At 38.4% G+C, this 14,877-nt stretch overlaps 1 protein-coding gene across 7 annotated transcripts in view; it reads right to left on the bottom strand.

The window, feature by feature from the left end:
• MCPH1 (microcephalin 1) overlaps positions 1-14,877 on the bottom strand; it is a 271,189-nt gene that overhangs the window by 168,424 nt on the left and 87,888 nt on the right.

Below are 14,877 nucleotides of genomic sequence, written 5' to 3'. Positions count from 1 at the left end.
TTATTTATGGGTCAGCATCTGCTATTAACTGGAAGTGTAAAGGTTTTTTTTTAATGAGTTTTTAAATACTTTTTTTATTTACATAAGAAAAGCATGCTGACAGCAAAATATATACATATTCAACGCTTTGGAAATATATCATTAGAAAAATTCCCCAGTAATTCCACCAGTGAGAAAAATGACTATTGTTTAATAATTGGGTATATACTCTGCCAAATGTTCTTTCCGTGGGAGGGTGTGTATATATAATTTTTCAAAAAAAACAAAAATGAACTCACATTATTTATACATTTTTGTAACTGATGTATTTCAAACGCAACCCACTATGTATTGTAACCATGAACTAACCATTGTACACGTACTGTGTCTTGAGGGACCAGGCGAATAAGCGAGGCATTCAGAGGACCCCGTGTGGACACACACCATGGAGTCAAAGGGGCCTGTACTGTGTGGGTATATCTGGGGAAGGTGGAGGAAGGAGAATGAAGAGATAACCCGGATCACAAAGACACTCGATGGAGAACTCAGAGATGTGGCAGACGTGCTAACTCAGAGATGACTGCAATCTCTTTTCAGTTACCCTTGCAGAATAGTCTATTGTAACTCTCATCTGTTTGGGATACAAAGGGAACCACTGTAGCACAACTTTGTGGGCTGAGTCTGGAGACTCAGAAGCCTCTCTGTGGGTGTCTCTGATCACCAAGGGAGATTCTGGCTGAAACCTAATCACGATCTTCAGTGTTATCCTTGAATGAAAACTATGCAGGCGTAGTGATGTGACCAGCACCAAATAAAATCCAAGAAGCGCCCCTTCCACGGCATCTACTTTCCTCTGTAGAACCATCCAAGCGATGCCAGGAGAGTGTCATCTGTGGGGGGAAGTATCCCAAGGAACGAAGGGGAAGGGAAAAGGAAATCCTCCTGACTTCTACAATGCGAGGCTTCCTCTCCACGGCTTTGCCCTTCTTTACCTGTACTCATTCTCCAGGCGATCTTTCGTACAGCCTCAGGGTTTTACATACTAGCTGCATGCTGGTGGTTCCCAATACTGTATCTCTAGCACAGAACTATTCCCTGATGCCCAGACTCAAATATTCTACCACCTACATGGGAAGGAAGTTCATCTGGAGGTCTAACAAGGATCTCAGATTTAACATGTCCAAAACTAAGGTATCGTTCCAGCCAGGCACTTAGGCAACAAAAATGAAATAAAACAAAAGACATCCAAATCGGAAAAGAAATAAAGCTATTTCTATTCATAAATGAGATAATCTTATATGAGGAAAGCTCTAAAGAACCCAGAAAAACTGTGAGAACTCATAAATGAATCCAGCAAAGATGTACTATAAAAAAAATCAGTGTGCAAAAATCAGTTGTATTTTTATATATGGATAATGAACACTAAGAAAAGGAAATTAAGAAACAATTTCATTGATAATAGCATCCAAAAGAATAAAATACTTGGGAATAAAGTTAATAAAAGAGACACAAAAAAAATGTACAGTGAGGGGCGCCTGGGTGGCACAGTCGGTTAAGCATCCGACTTCAGCCAGGTCACGATCTTGCGGTCCGTGAGTTCGAGCCCCGCGTTGGGCTCTGGGCTGATGGCTCAGAGCCTGGAGCCTGTTTCCGATTCTGTGTCTCCCTCTCTCTCTGCCCCTCCCCCGTTCATGCTCTGTCTCTCTCTGTTTCAAAAATAAATAAACGTTGAAAAAAAAATTAAAAAAAAATGTACAGTGAAAATTTAAAAAAACATTGATGAAAGAAATTTAAAAAGACCTAAATACACAGAAAGACATCCTGCGGTCCTGCACAGGAAGACTTAATGCTATAAGATGACAAGACTATCTAAAGTAGACTTAACACTTTGTAAAAATGGAAAAACATCCCAAAGTTTATATGGCACTCCAAGAAAATCCAAATAGCCCAAACAATCTGGAAAAAGAAACACAAAGCTAGAAGTCCAACACTTCACAATTTCAAAACTTACTACAAAACTACAGTAATCAAAACTGTATGGTATTGACATGAGAACATATGGATACAGAATTGACAGTCCAGAAATAACTTAAACATCTAAGGTCAAATGATTAAAAAAAATTTTTTTTTAATGTTTGTTTATTTTTGGGAGAGGGAGAGGGAGAGGGAGAGGGAGAGGGAGAGAGAGAGAGAGAGAGAGAGAGAGAGAGAGAGAGAGAGAGAAAATGCAAGCAGGGGAGGAGCAGAGAGAGAGAGAGAGAGAGGGAGACACAGACTTCAAAGCAGGCTCCAGGCTCTGAGCTGTCAGCACAGTGCCTGACACGGGGTCTGAACCCATGAACCATGAGATCATGACCAGAGCTGAAGTTGGATCCTCAACCAGGTGTCATTAAGGTCAAGTGATTTTTGACAAAGGTGGCAAGACCATTCATATGTAAAGAACAGTCTCTTCAACAAACGGTGCTGAGAGAACTAGATGACCACATACAAAAGAATGATGTTGGACCTTCACCTTATTTTTTTAAAGAAATTTTTAATGTTTATTTATTTTTTAAGAGAGAGTGATACATAGCACGAGTGGGGGAGGGAGGAGAGAGAGAGGGAGACACAGAATCTGAAGCAGGCTCTAAGCTCTAAGCTGTCAGCACCCGATGCGGGGCTCGAATCCACACACCATGATATCATGACCTGAGCTGAAGTCAGACGCTTAACCAACTGAGCCACCCAGGCGCCTCTGGACCTTTACCTTATACCACATACAAAAATTAACTCAAAATGGATCAAAAACCTAAATTTAAGAGCTAAAGCTATAAAAAAAAAAAAAACTCTTAGAAGAAAACAAGGGAAATCTTCATGACACTGGATTGGCAATAGTTCCTTAAATACGGCACCAAAATCACAGGCAAAATGAAAAAAATAAATTGGACTTCATCAAAATTTAAAACTTTTATGCATCAAAAGACACTATTAAGAGAATGAAAATATAACCCACAGGTAGGAGAAAAAAAATCTGCCAATCCTGTATCAGACAAGGGTTTAATATCCAGCATATATAAAGAACTCCTACAACTCAGCAAATAAAAGGACAAACAACTCATTTTAAAAATGGGCAAATAACGTGAATAGACATTTCTTCTAAGAAAAAAAGCAAATGGACAATGAGCACATGGAAAGGTGTTCCACATCACTAATTAGGGAAATCCAAAACAAAATGAGATACCCCTCAGTGAGATATCCTTTCCTGCCTAACTAGGTTGGCTACAATTTAAAAAAAAAAAACATGAAAAATAACTAACGTTGACAAAAAGTGATGCCACTATTGTGGAAAACTGTTCGGTGGTTCTCCAAAAAGTTAAACACAGAATTACCATACAATCAACAAACTTACTCCTAGGTATATACCAAAAAGAATTGAAAACATGGACTCAGATGCTTGTGTGAGAATTGTCATTATAACATTATACACAACAACCAAAAGGTGGGTATAGCCTCTGTGCTCAACAATCGATGAATGGATAAAGTTAATTTGGTTTTACACGCGGTGCAAATTATTATTCAGCCATAAAAAGTACTGAAGTTCTGATACATACTATATCATGACTCTTGAAAACATTACACTAATTGAAAAAAAGTCAGACGTAAAAGACAAATATTGTATGATTCTACTTATATAAAATATCTAGAATAGGTAACTTAGTCGAGACACAAAGTAGAATAGAGGTTACCAGAGGCCGGGGGGTGGGAGGGAATGGGAAGTTATTGCTTCATGAGTTCAGAGTTTTATTCTGAAGTGAAGAAAATGTTTTGGAAGTAGACAGTGATGTTGACTGCACAACACTGAACACAGTCACTGAACTGTACACTTAAACAGGTTAAAAAGGCAAATTTTATATTATATATTTTCTCTCACAATAGCAGAAAACAATTAAATTACTGATCTTCTCTCCCAAGCCCACTCCTTCTATAGCTTCATTGGTTTAATGCTATTTCTACTCCTGCTCAAGAACATTTTTATCATCGCTCACTCATCATTATTTTCTCACACCCCACATCCAATCCATTGATTCATCCCATCAACTCAACCGTGCACATGTATCAGAACATGGATACATCTACGCCACTTGAAATATTCCATCATCTCACATGGATTACCGTGAAAGCTACTTAAATCATCTCCCGGCTAAAATCCCCCAGTAACTTGAACAGTGACTACTGGACAGTAAGCACTCAAAATAATATTAGTTTACTATTTATCATAAATAGATGAATATAAAATGGGAAGTACACACATACTTCATACACATGAATATATGAATATAATCTATTAATCTATTCTATTAATACCACTCAAAAAGGGAAAACCATGGACATGACCCCTATTAAGTCTGAGTGAAGGAAGGTTGGACAGTTAAGTCAACCATAAGCCTGATAGTACCTTTCATCCTCAGCCAAGGGAGAAAAACAGTTGTATATAAAGAAACTCAAACCCCAGAATAAAAGTCTAAGTGCAGAGAAAAAAATACACAGAAGGCAAAAAAAACAACAACAAAAACAAAACAAAAAAAACCCACAAAAAACTGACTTGTAGATATGTGATATGGAATCTAGAGGATGAAAGGTTCATTTACACAGTCCAGCCACAGAACCTACAAGAGACAAGCTCTCCCTCGTGTACAATGATCACAAGTGCCATGACAGACAGCACATGTTCAGGTTGGTGTGACAAATGGTTCTGGCCTGAAATGCAGCCATGTTATCATTAAGCATAGTTACTTATCTGTTCTTATAAATTAGGTATTAGGAAATATACCCAATATAATTCCCTTGATTTAAGGAAAGCTTTTAAGGAAGCTCCTTAAATAACAATATGGATTGGTATCTGCAACTTCTTCAAAGATGAATAACAACATAAGATGGTTAATGGGTGGAGAAATATATGATAAAGTAAAAAGAGTTAGTTGCAGAATCAAGGCTGGAGGAAAAACCCTGTGAAATACTTTAAAATGGAACAAAAGATTACCGGGTATCTTTAGGGGACACCTACCTATGAGTTGTTCAGCACACACACCCTCAGGGTTGTCTGCTCCTATGGGGCTCATGCCTTTCATGGTCTTTGAGCTATTTTACAACTCTATTAGTTGTAGAAAATTGATAGTGATGCAAATATTCTTATCTGTAGAAATGCAAATTCCCTCCAGTGGATGCTCAATTGACTTCCCTCTCCCACTCCTGACAAAGCCACTTTGGATCTGTTAACAAAGCCACGTCAGCACTCCTCATGGTCCATTAGCACGTCCGCTCTGTGGATTCTCCTCCAAAGAGGATAAAACAACTTTCCTGTCTCATCATTAACTAATGAGTTAAATAAAATCTTTAACACATATTCATTTTCTGTGAGTGAGAAAGTTATGATGTACCTTTAAGAAGATATCTTTTAACAGTTATGCAGGTTTTCCACCAAGATGCCCAATAGATTCATCTGACAGAAGTAGCTAATCTTCATCACCGGAGAATACTCCACAGGAAGCTTTTAGTCCAGGAACATTTATTATTGGCTTCCAAAGCTGAATGCCAAGTGGCAACAGAACTTTGCTGACTCTCTGTTTCTCTAATTTCAATTTTCCTCTCTACTAGCTTTTGTTTTGTTTTGTTTCATTAAGGAATGTATTATTCTCCATTGGTGGAAGCAATGCTTAGGAATTTCGTTTTATGGTCTACTTAGTGTTCTATATAAATTAATGAATGGATTATAGAGATTTATTCTTTTTTGGTAAGAGACCATAGAGGACTGGGTTTATCAGTCTTTGCTCATTTGCCCGTTTTGGAGCTAAAAATCAATTAAGACTTTCATTCCCACAAGGAAGGAGAATAGCTCTTTGAAATCTAGACAGGTTTTAGTATTTCTGTCTTTATTCTTGACCAGTGGCTGAAATTGTAACTAACTGAAATATTTTAAGAATTCAAATTCACACAGTTAATATGTTTGGAAATTAATATTAGTTTAATAAGTTTCACTTAATGAAAACAGTTATGTCTTATCTGAATCATCCATGTTAAGTATAATATAAACATACATTTTATTCTACTTGGGTTTATTTTTCCTAGACTTAGGTTTATTGGTCAGATAAAATAAGATTACTCCTATATAATGCTTAAGATTATAAAAACTAAATTTGTGACAAATCATTATTCTAACAAACTTTTTACATCAATACTAATCGTGTTTAGTAACATGTCAGCATGAAGATAATTTCCAGGATCTTTAGTGTTAAATTAATTAAACAAGGAGGCCATTAGACTAAGGTGGCTTTAAAGCTCTAGTAACCTACATAAGCAAACCAGAATGGGAGCCTATAAATGCCTTAAGGCTAAGAAATCAAAACCTAAAAACAACCAATCCGGAAGAGCCAACTAAGTTTTCCCATATGAGACAACCGCTTAACCTACAGCCAATGGAATAATTTTCTTGCTTTGATTCCACCTCTTCTTTATAAGTATTTTCCCTAGCTTATGGCAGGGGAGAACCCCTAACCACCTCCAGTTTGGCGGTGCCTGATTCAAATCAAATTTTGCTCAAATAACCTCTTAAAAATTTTAAGGTGCTTCAGTTTATCTTTTAATATTAGGTTAACATAAACCTTGGGCGGATATTAATTTAAAAATTGTTGGAGAACTCAGTAATTTATAAGAGAATACCGAAATACTGATTACTATATGTAGTTCTAATTTTTTATGTATCTTTGCTTATTTTTTTACGTTATACAGAAGCTCTGTCTTTGGGTCGTGCCAATGAACTTGTTCATTTTTGCAACTTTAAAAGGGTGTAAAGGAGACACAGCAGTAGGACAGTGTAATCGATGCCTTGCTGGTCTGCTAACTTGCCTGGGTGAGATGGACATTTCTCAGTTATTCTCCCCAGTTATCTATGAAATAGAATTTGGTTACTTTGGCTAAAAAATATAATTAATATGAATGGTTAAGTTTACACTAAGAGTAATACTGACAAAGGAATACAATCGTGCATATGTCTGTTTTTAAAAAAAAAAAAAAAGAAGAAGTAATTTTATATCTCTTAAAGCAGTGGTTTTCAAGTTTTATGGTCTCTGGACTCCTTTATACTATTATATAGTTTATATACTTTATACTGTTGGGATTTACTGAGGAACCCAAAGAGCCTTTGTTTATGTGGATTATGGCTATCGATATTTAACCTCATAGAAATTGAAACTGAAAAGCTTTAACAATATTTATTGATGTACTTAAAGATAGCAAGAACGCATTGCCTGTTAACAGAAATAGCATCTCAGTGTTACTATTAAATTGCTGTGACCACATGAACACAGCTCTGTGCTTAATGCGTCAGTCTGCCACAGGATAAGAAAAGGCATATTGAAGAACAAAACTTGGAAAGTTCACTTAACTTGCTTTAGTTTATAATACTTGAGTCTGAAGGAAAGCCCAAAATGTGTTACAATTTTAGTCAATCATGCCTGATGTAGACAGGCTGTGTTTTGGTTACTGATTACCCCTTTGCCTATGCAATGTGAATGACCAGTCTTAATTTTCCACATAATCTGCCTAATTAGAGAGCAAAGACTGTGTTGTAACAGAGTAATCGTCTCCCTTTCATGTTGACTGTTTGATGCCAGTGATTAATAAAATAAAGTTTGCTCACTTAGGTTACAGTCTATGCTTATTTTTAAGTGTTTTCTTATCACTTTGATTAAATAACTTATCTGGTATTGGTTCTCGAGCACTCATGATCCTATCTTAAACATTTGTGTGAACCTCGTCCGGTAACTTTTTTGATTTTTGCCTTGGATCTTAAATATATAAAAATAAAACTTTAAGGATATCATTTGCACCTAAAACTATCCTTGAGATTTCTCAAAGAATCCCTGGAAATCAAGAAAATACGTTTTTTTCTTATAAGAGAACTGGGGGGTAACCAGGTTTATTGTGTCACTGTTGTTAACGATTCTTGTGAAATCAGAAGGGCCACTCAGCCTGTCTAGGTGAACATTTAATAGGTACAATGCTACACATAAAAATATTTCAGAAATCATAGGCTTTGGAGAAAATCCTTGATACTAGTTATTGGCCTTACTGTCCATAATGTTTTTACCTTCAGGGAAAACACTGGCCAGATGGTTGCCTGTGTTGAGTTTTCTTCTATTTGGGGTATTCTAGTCTCTACTATGCTGCTATCAGACAATTGTACAGTGTTGTAATTTGTTATTAAATTGCTAATTTGGGGGTGCCTGGGTGGCTCAGTCAGTTAAGTGTCCGATTTCAGCTCAGGTCATGATCTCACAGCTTGTGAGTTTGAGCCCCGCGTCAGGGTCTGTGCTGACAGCTCAGAGCCTGGAGCCTGCTTCAGATTCTGTGTCTCCTTCTCTCTCTGCCCCTCCCCTGCTCATGCTGTCTCAAAAATAAATAAAAACATTTAAAAAAAGTTGCTAATTTGGTGAGGGTCTTGTTTCTGTAACTTAAATCGAGCATCTAGTAGACCAATGGCTTTCAGTTGGGGATGTAGACTTATCCATGATATATTCTCTAAATAAAAATATAGATGTCCGGGACCTAATTCAGGCTTACTAAATCTCTTGATAATTCTGGCATGTTCTTAGTGTATTTACTGTGTCTCAGGAACATTATACTACACTTTGTTCTAACCAGTTCCTGGATGTCTGAGAGGACACGCACCCCAGACCAGCATCCTCAACAGAAATCCCAGACTTCAAGCAAGGACGAGATGTCCTCCCCATTCCTTTTCTGAGTCTCCCAGACACTGTGTCTGTATCTGCACTCTCTCTCTACGGTCCATAAAGTCTGCTCTCACCTTCTGCTGGCTCACATTTGATTTCTATCCTGTGTGCAGCGGGGACCCTCCTGGCTGGTCCTGTGGGACCCCCTCTGGGTCCTTAGACCGGGCCTGCCTGCATCACTTTCACAAATAAATGCCCTTTTTAATATTTTTTACAGCAAAGATAATACTTACTGACTTCTTTGAAAATTGGTTTAGTCGCTTTCCTTAAAGAAATTTTGCTTAATTTTTTGGTAATCATTTTATTATTTTGTTTCACTTGCCATAAAACCACCAGATTTTCCTGTCAGTAACATTACTCTTACATCACATCAGACTCTTCACATTTGAAAATTATGAGCAGTAACTCAACATCAGCAATTTTAAGCCTACACATAGTTTTGTTTTCCCCTGATGCTCACTGAATGGCTCTGTAATAAGTTAGTGGCAGAACTTGAGACCCCAACCCAGAACTTCTCAGAACCCTATGGAAAAAGAAGATACCAAGTAATTCAACTACTGATGCTTCACAGAATAAACGGGCTTCTCATGACGTCACGACGTTGCTTAGTTAGCTCTCAGACCAGACTATCAGGCTAGTCAGGATTCCCAGACCCCTGTATGGTCAACAGCAGACAGCTTTTAAGAGGCAAACTCAAGGTCCCACAGAACAGAACTAACTACCTAGGACTAAATGAGTGGATGAGAGAAACTTCGTGTGCTTGGTGACTTAGAATATTGTTGATATTGCTTTAATGTTCTGTTTTATGAATAAAGAAGCCCCTTCCCTTCCTTCTTAAGCTATCTGTAATTCAGAAGAATATAGTAGGCAATGCTTTTGCAAACTGTGATAAAATAATGCCTGATTTTCAAAGATTGCCTCAAAATTTGGAACCTTCTACTAAGTCCCTTTGCTTTCCATGGCAATACAGTTTTAGAATATGTTTTCCATCTTACCAGAATATAAGTGGAAACCCTGGTTATGAAACCGGGCCTTGCCTACAATGTCATATTTGACAATGATGCTCTGTCAGGTCTGGCTAGCCTCTGTGAAGGAGCTAAGACTGGCTTTACGCAGGGAGTCAATGCCCACAAAGACCTCCTGGGCAAACTGTCCTGGAACTGGCTTAGAGTCCCAGCCTCACAGATGCTGTGGAAGGTCTCTTCCTGAAAGAGCAAGGCCCTTAGGATACATCAAGGACATCAAGAAGAGAAATCCACCTAAATTTATGGGTACTGTGGACAAAATTTGGTGGAGAGTTGTCTTGGTATTTAACCTTGGGGTAGCAAATAACAGAGGGAAACAAAGACCAATCTGAAATCACTTATGAAAATGTTCAGACAGAAGGTGATTTTATTTGTTCAATATAACGTGGTTCTAGATTTTTTTAATTTTTTTTTTAACATTTATTTATTTTTGAGAGACAGAGAGAGACAGAGCATGAACAGGGGAGGAGCAGAGAGAGAGCGAGACACAGAATCTGAAGTAGGCTCCAGGCTCCAAGCTGTCAGCGCAAAGCCCGATGTGGGGCTCGAACTCACAAATTGCAAGATCATGACCTAGGCCGAAGTCGGACACTTAACCAACTGAGCCATCCAGGCACCCCACTGTGGTTCTAGATTCTAGAAAGCCTCCCCCAGAAGGCCAACAAACACTCTTGCTGCTCCCGTGTAAATACTGGTTGAGATCAGGGGTGCCTGGGTGGCTCATTTGGTTAAGCTTCCGACTCTTGGTTTCAGCTTAGGTCTTGATCTCATGGTTCGGTTCGTGAGATTGATCCCTGCATCCAGCTCTGCACTGACAGAGTGAAGCCTGCTTAGGATTCTCTTCTTGCTCTCTCCCTACCCCTCCACCACTTGCATGCCTGTGCATGCACTCAATCCCTCTCTCTCAAAATAATACCATGCTTTAAAAGTGTCCATAATAAATTTTTTAAAATATTATTCTGGTCCATATTTAACTGGCAAGGCACACAAGAACCAGCAGGAGAACAACTCAAATCAAGGTACTTTATAAGGTCTTTCTTGTTCTGTGGAGCTGAAAAAGCATCCAGATATATGAAAGCCAGGTATTTTTCAACTTCTTAGAAGGCTACTACTGGAAAATCCATAGAATGTTTTTTAAGAATCAATTATGCAAAAAGAGTATGTGAAGTACAAGAAATAGGATCAGCTGTAATTCAGGACCTCTTCCTGCAGCTCACTTGCTGCTGTCTCCATCCCTGACAGGGCGCCTGGCCTGCCCTTACCTCATGGGTCTTGTCTAAGACATGAGATAATGAAGTACTCACAGGGTTGCCACACGGTTAATAATTCTGTCAAAAGTAACTATTAATGCTAGCAGTTCTGTAAGTTATAACCTTCACAGTATGTCATTTCGTGAGAATACAAACCATTTCTCAAACCATTTATTGATGTAACCTTGGCTACGTGCCCCGTTGCGCCGATGGTAATCAAAGCAGGGACAAAGTCTGGCCACCATATTCTCTTCCATGATGGTAACCCGATGCTCCACCAACCTGTCCCACCCCCCTCCCCGACCATCAAGTCTCTATGGAAGGTGATATTCTCGGTGTACAAATCTAATGAGAATCAGTAAGCCTTTGTTTACCATCATTGGAAAAGACCAGCTAACGCTTATTAGAACCAACCACATTCAGTGTTGAAAAATTATCTAACGATTCTTTACAACTGAGACCTGCATTTACCTGTCCTGTAAGATGCATCCCTATTCTATGACAAGTTGATTCCCCAAGACAAAGTTGAACTTCACCTGTGCCCTGTGCCCCAGAACACAGAGCACAGGTTAAAAAAATCTTCCCACCCTTTTGTGTTCGGAAAAAAGCATAACACAAAGGACCACCCTTCTCTCTCATGCTACAAGACGGGGCTGTTAAAAAGAAGACCACAGGCCCAAAATGGCATCACTTGAGTCAGGCCAAATCACCAAACCACACTAATAATACTCAACCTAACAGCAGTTTCAACCTCCCCCAGAAATGCAGTGTTAACCATCTGTCAGGAATTTTCTGACCAGCATGGGTGAGGTAATCTGCCAGTGAGCCTTCTCCATACCTGGAAGGGAGAAGGTTATCTGCAGAAGGTGATCTTGCCTGAAGCAATTGTTTCTTTTGTTTTGCCAGTAACTTCTTTGCCCTACAATCCTTCTTATAAAAACTTTCCATTTTGTTCAACTCCTTGGTGGCTCCCATCTTCTTGCCAGATGCTGCTGGATTCAGGAAAGCCCATCAGATCTTCAATATTACTCAGCTGAATTTTGTTTTTTAACAGGATGCACCACAACGCTTCCTCAGAGACTCAAATAAGAACCTTGCCATCCTCATCATGATGACCTTAAGACTTGCTAATGGCTCCCCAGTTCACCTGCACGTGTAAAACCCTGGGCCCCTTCCTCTTCTTTGTGACACTGTCATTAATGAAGATAGCCCCTATAACAACAGTCTGAATACAAGTATCTTTCTAAATGTTTATTTATTTATTTATTTTGAGAGAGAGAGAGAGAGAGAGAGAGAGAGAGAGAGAGAGAGAGAGAGAGAGAGAATGGACACATGCACATGGGAGAGGGGCAAAGAAAGAGGGAGAGAGAGAATCCCAAGCAGATTCCCCACTGTCGGCACAGAACCCAACATGGGGCTCGATCCCATGAACCGTGAGATCATGACCTGAGACAAAATCAAGAGTCGGATGCTTAGCCGACTGAGTGTCCCTCAATACAAAGATTTTAATTGTCTTGTGCATTTTGTTTTTCACAGTTTTGGTGTCTCGCTCAGATGGGATTGTTCCTGCTTCTTCCCCTGTGCACCATTCCTGACGGTGATCTATGCACCCAACAGTGAGTCCAGCGCCTGATTCCGTGCTCCAGACTTTTGATACCACAGTGAGAACTTGATTTTGATTCTGAGTATTTACTTGATTTCTAGTGCTAGCTTCCCTTATTTATTTTAAAATTCTATTTATTTATTTGGAAAGAAAGAGAGAGAGCATATGCAAGGGAAGGGCAGAGAGGGAGAGGGAGAGGGCGAATCCCAAGCAGGCTCCCTGCTATCAATGCAGAGCCCAACTCGGGGCTCAAACTCACAAACCATGAGATCATGAGATCATGACCTGAACCGAAATCAAGAGTCCAACACTTCACAAGTGAATTCGATAACTGAAACTAAATGCCCTGAGTCTCCGTGCATATATACATGTCATTCAGAAAGGCCATTATTACACATTTGACATAAGCATCATGAGATGGTGTTACCAAATGAGATTATAAAATTTCTTAAGGAAGCTATATTGTGACTGGCTTAGGAAGAAGGACTTGTCAATTGAATATTCCTAAAATCTCCAGAAATTAAGGAAATTGAACTCCCAGTATTTTCAACAATTAAAATAAAAATTATTCTCCTAGAAATCCAAATGTTTTAAGAATTCAAGTTCACATATTTTGGTAAATCTCTGGCAAACGATGCTGGCTGAATATTTTTGCTTTATTAAAAACAGCTATCTCTTCTCTGAGTTACCAGACAGAAGTATAGTAAAATAGTACATTTTTATTCTTCTTGTGCATGTCCTCCTAATCTTATGCAGACGTAGTGATCGAGTAAGCATTATTTTCTACATGATGTTTAAGATTATGAAAAATGTAAATTTGTATTTAACCAAAATGAATCATTATTTTGACAAGTTTTACCTTAACAGCGACTGTGTTTTACCATTATTAAATCTTTAAGATAATATCCAAGACATTTAGGTAACTTAAAACCTTCATCTGATGCTAAACTGAGTTAATTAATGGATATTCATTAATCATTGCTCAGTAAGAAAGAATACAGAAATTCTAATAACTAAGCATAATTTTAAGGTTATATGCTTTTGATTCTTATTTTTATATGCTATAGAGACAATGAAATACATAAAAATGCTGATGTGTGATGCTGTACATTTACCCATCCCCAGTTTTCCCAGTGGTTACTTTAGTAAATAACTTTAGTAACTAATTTTATAAGTTAGTCACTTTTTTGGGGCACCTGGGTGGCTGTCGGTTAAGCGTCTAACTATTGATTTTGGCTCAGGTCATGATCTCACAACTGTGAGATGGAACCCGTGTTGGGTTCTATGCTAAGCATGGATCCTACTTGGGATTCTCTCCCCCCCCACCTCCCTCTGCCTGCCCCCACTTCATTCGCACACGTGCACTCTTCACTCCCTCCCTCAGTAAGTAAATAAATAAATGTCTTCAAAAAAAAAGTAGTTATTTTAGTTAGAAGTTAAAATTAATATGTGGTTTATACTAAGTAGCAATACTTTTAAAGAAATACAACTGTGTACATACTTCTAGGGCTTGAGCCCCACGTTGGGCTCTGGGCTGACAGGGCAGAGCCTGCCTGGCATATTCTCATTCTCTCTCTCTCTCTCTCTCTCTCTTTCTCTCTCTCTCTCTCTCCTTCTCCCTCTCCCCTCCCCCCGCCCCCGTCCACTTGCATGCACATTCTCTGTCTCTCACAAAATACATACATAAACATTTAAAAATAAAATAAAATGTAAAGTGTTATTCATTCATTCATTCATTTTTCTGTGTAACTTGTTTACATAACAAAAATTCTGTGTTTTACCAAAATCACCTTCTATGGTTTATGTTGACTTTATTATTTCCTTGTGTATTTAAGAAATCAAGTCATTTAAGAAAAAGGTGAGGCATTTTAAAGTTACATGATTTCTGTGTTTACTCGTAAAATCGTTTCTTGTCACTTTGATCAATTAAGTAAGTAATCAAGTATTGTTTCTAAGTAACCTACGGTCCTACCTTAATCAAGTGCTCAAAATTTCCTGACAGCTTTTGTTATTTTGCCTTCCTCAAAATCAAATCCAAAAGCTGTCTGAGATTTCCCAGATACACCTGGAAAATCACAAGGATTTTTTTCTTCCACCACAGGAAGACGTGCTAGAAATCATTAGGTCAATGTGATACATTACTATTGATGAGTTGTCAATAGACTTGTCAAATCAGAATCGACACTCAGTCTTCCTCGGGTTCCACTTGTGTGAGTAAAGCGTTATAAACACACAGATTTTTAGGTCTGACT

The sequence above is a fragment of the Felis catus genome, chromosome B1 (assembly GCF_018350175.1).
Source record: "Felis catus isolate Fca126 chromosome B1, F.catus_Fca126_mat1.0, whole genome shotgun sequence".
NCBI lineage: Eukaryota > Metazoa > Chordata > Mammalia > Carnivora > Felidae > Felis > Felis catus.
The sequence above is the reverse complement of the archived record's forward strand: the minus strand, read 5'-3'. Positions and strand labels throughout refer to the sequence as shown.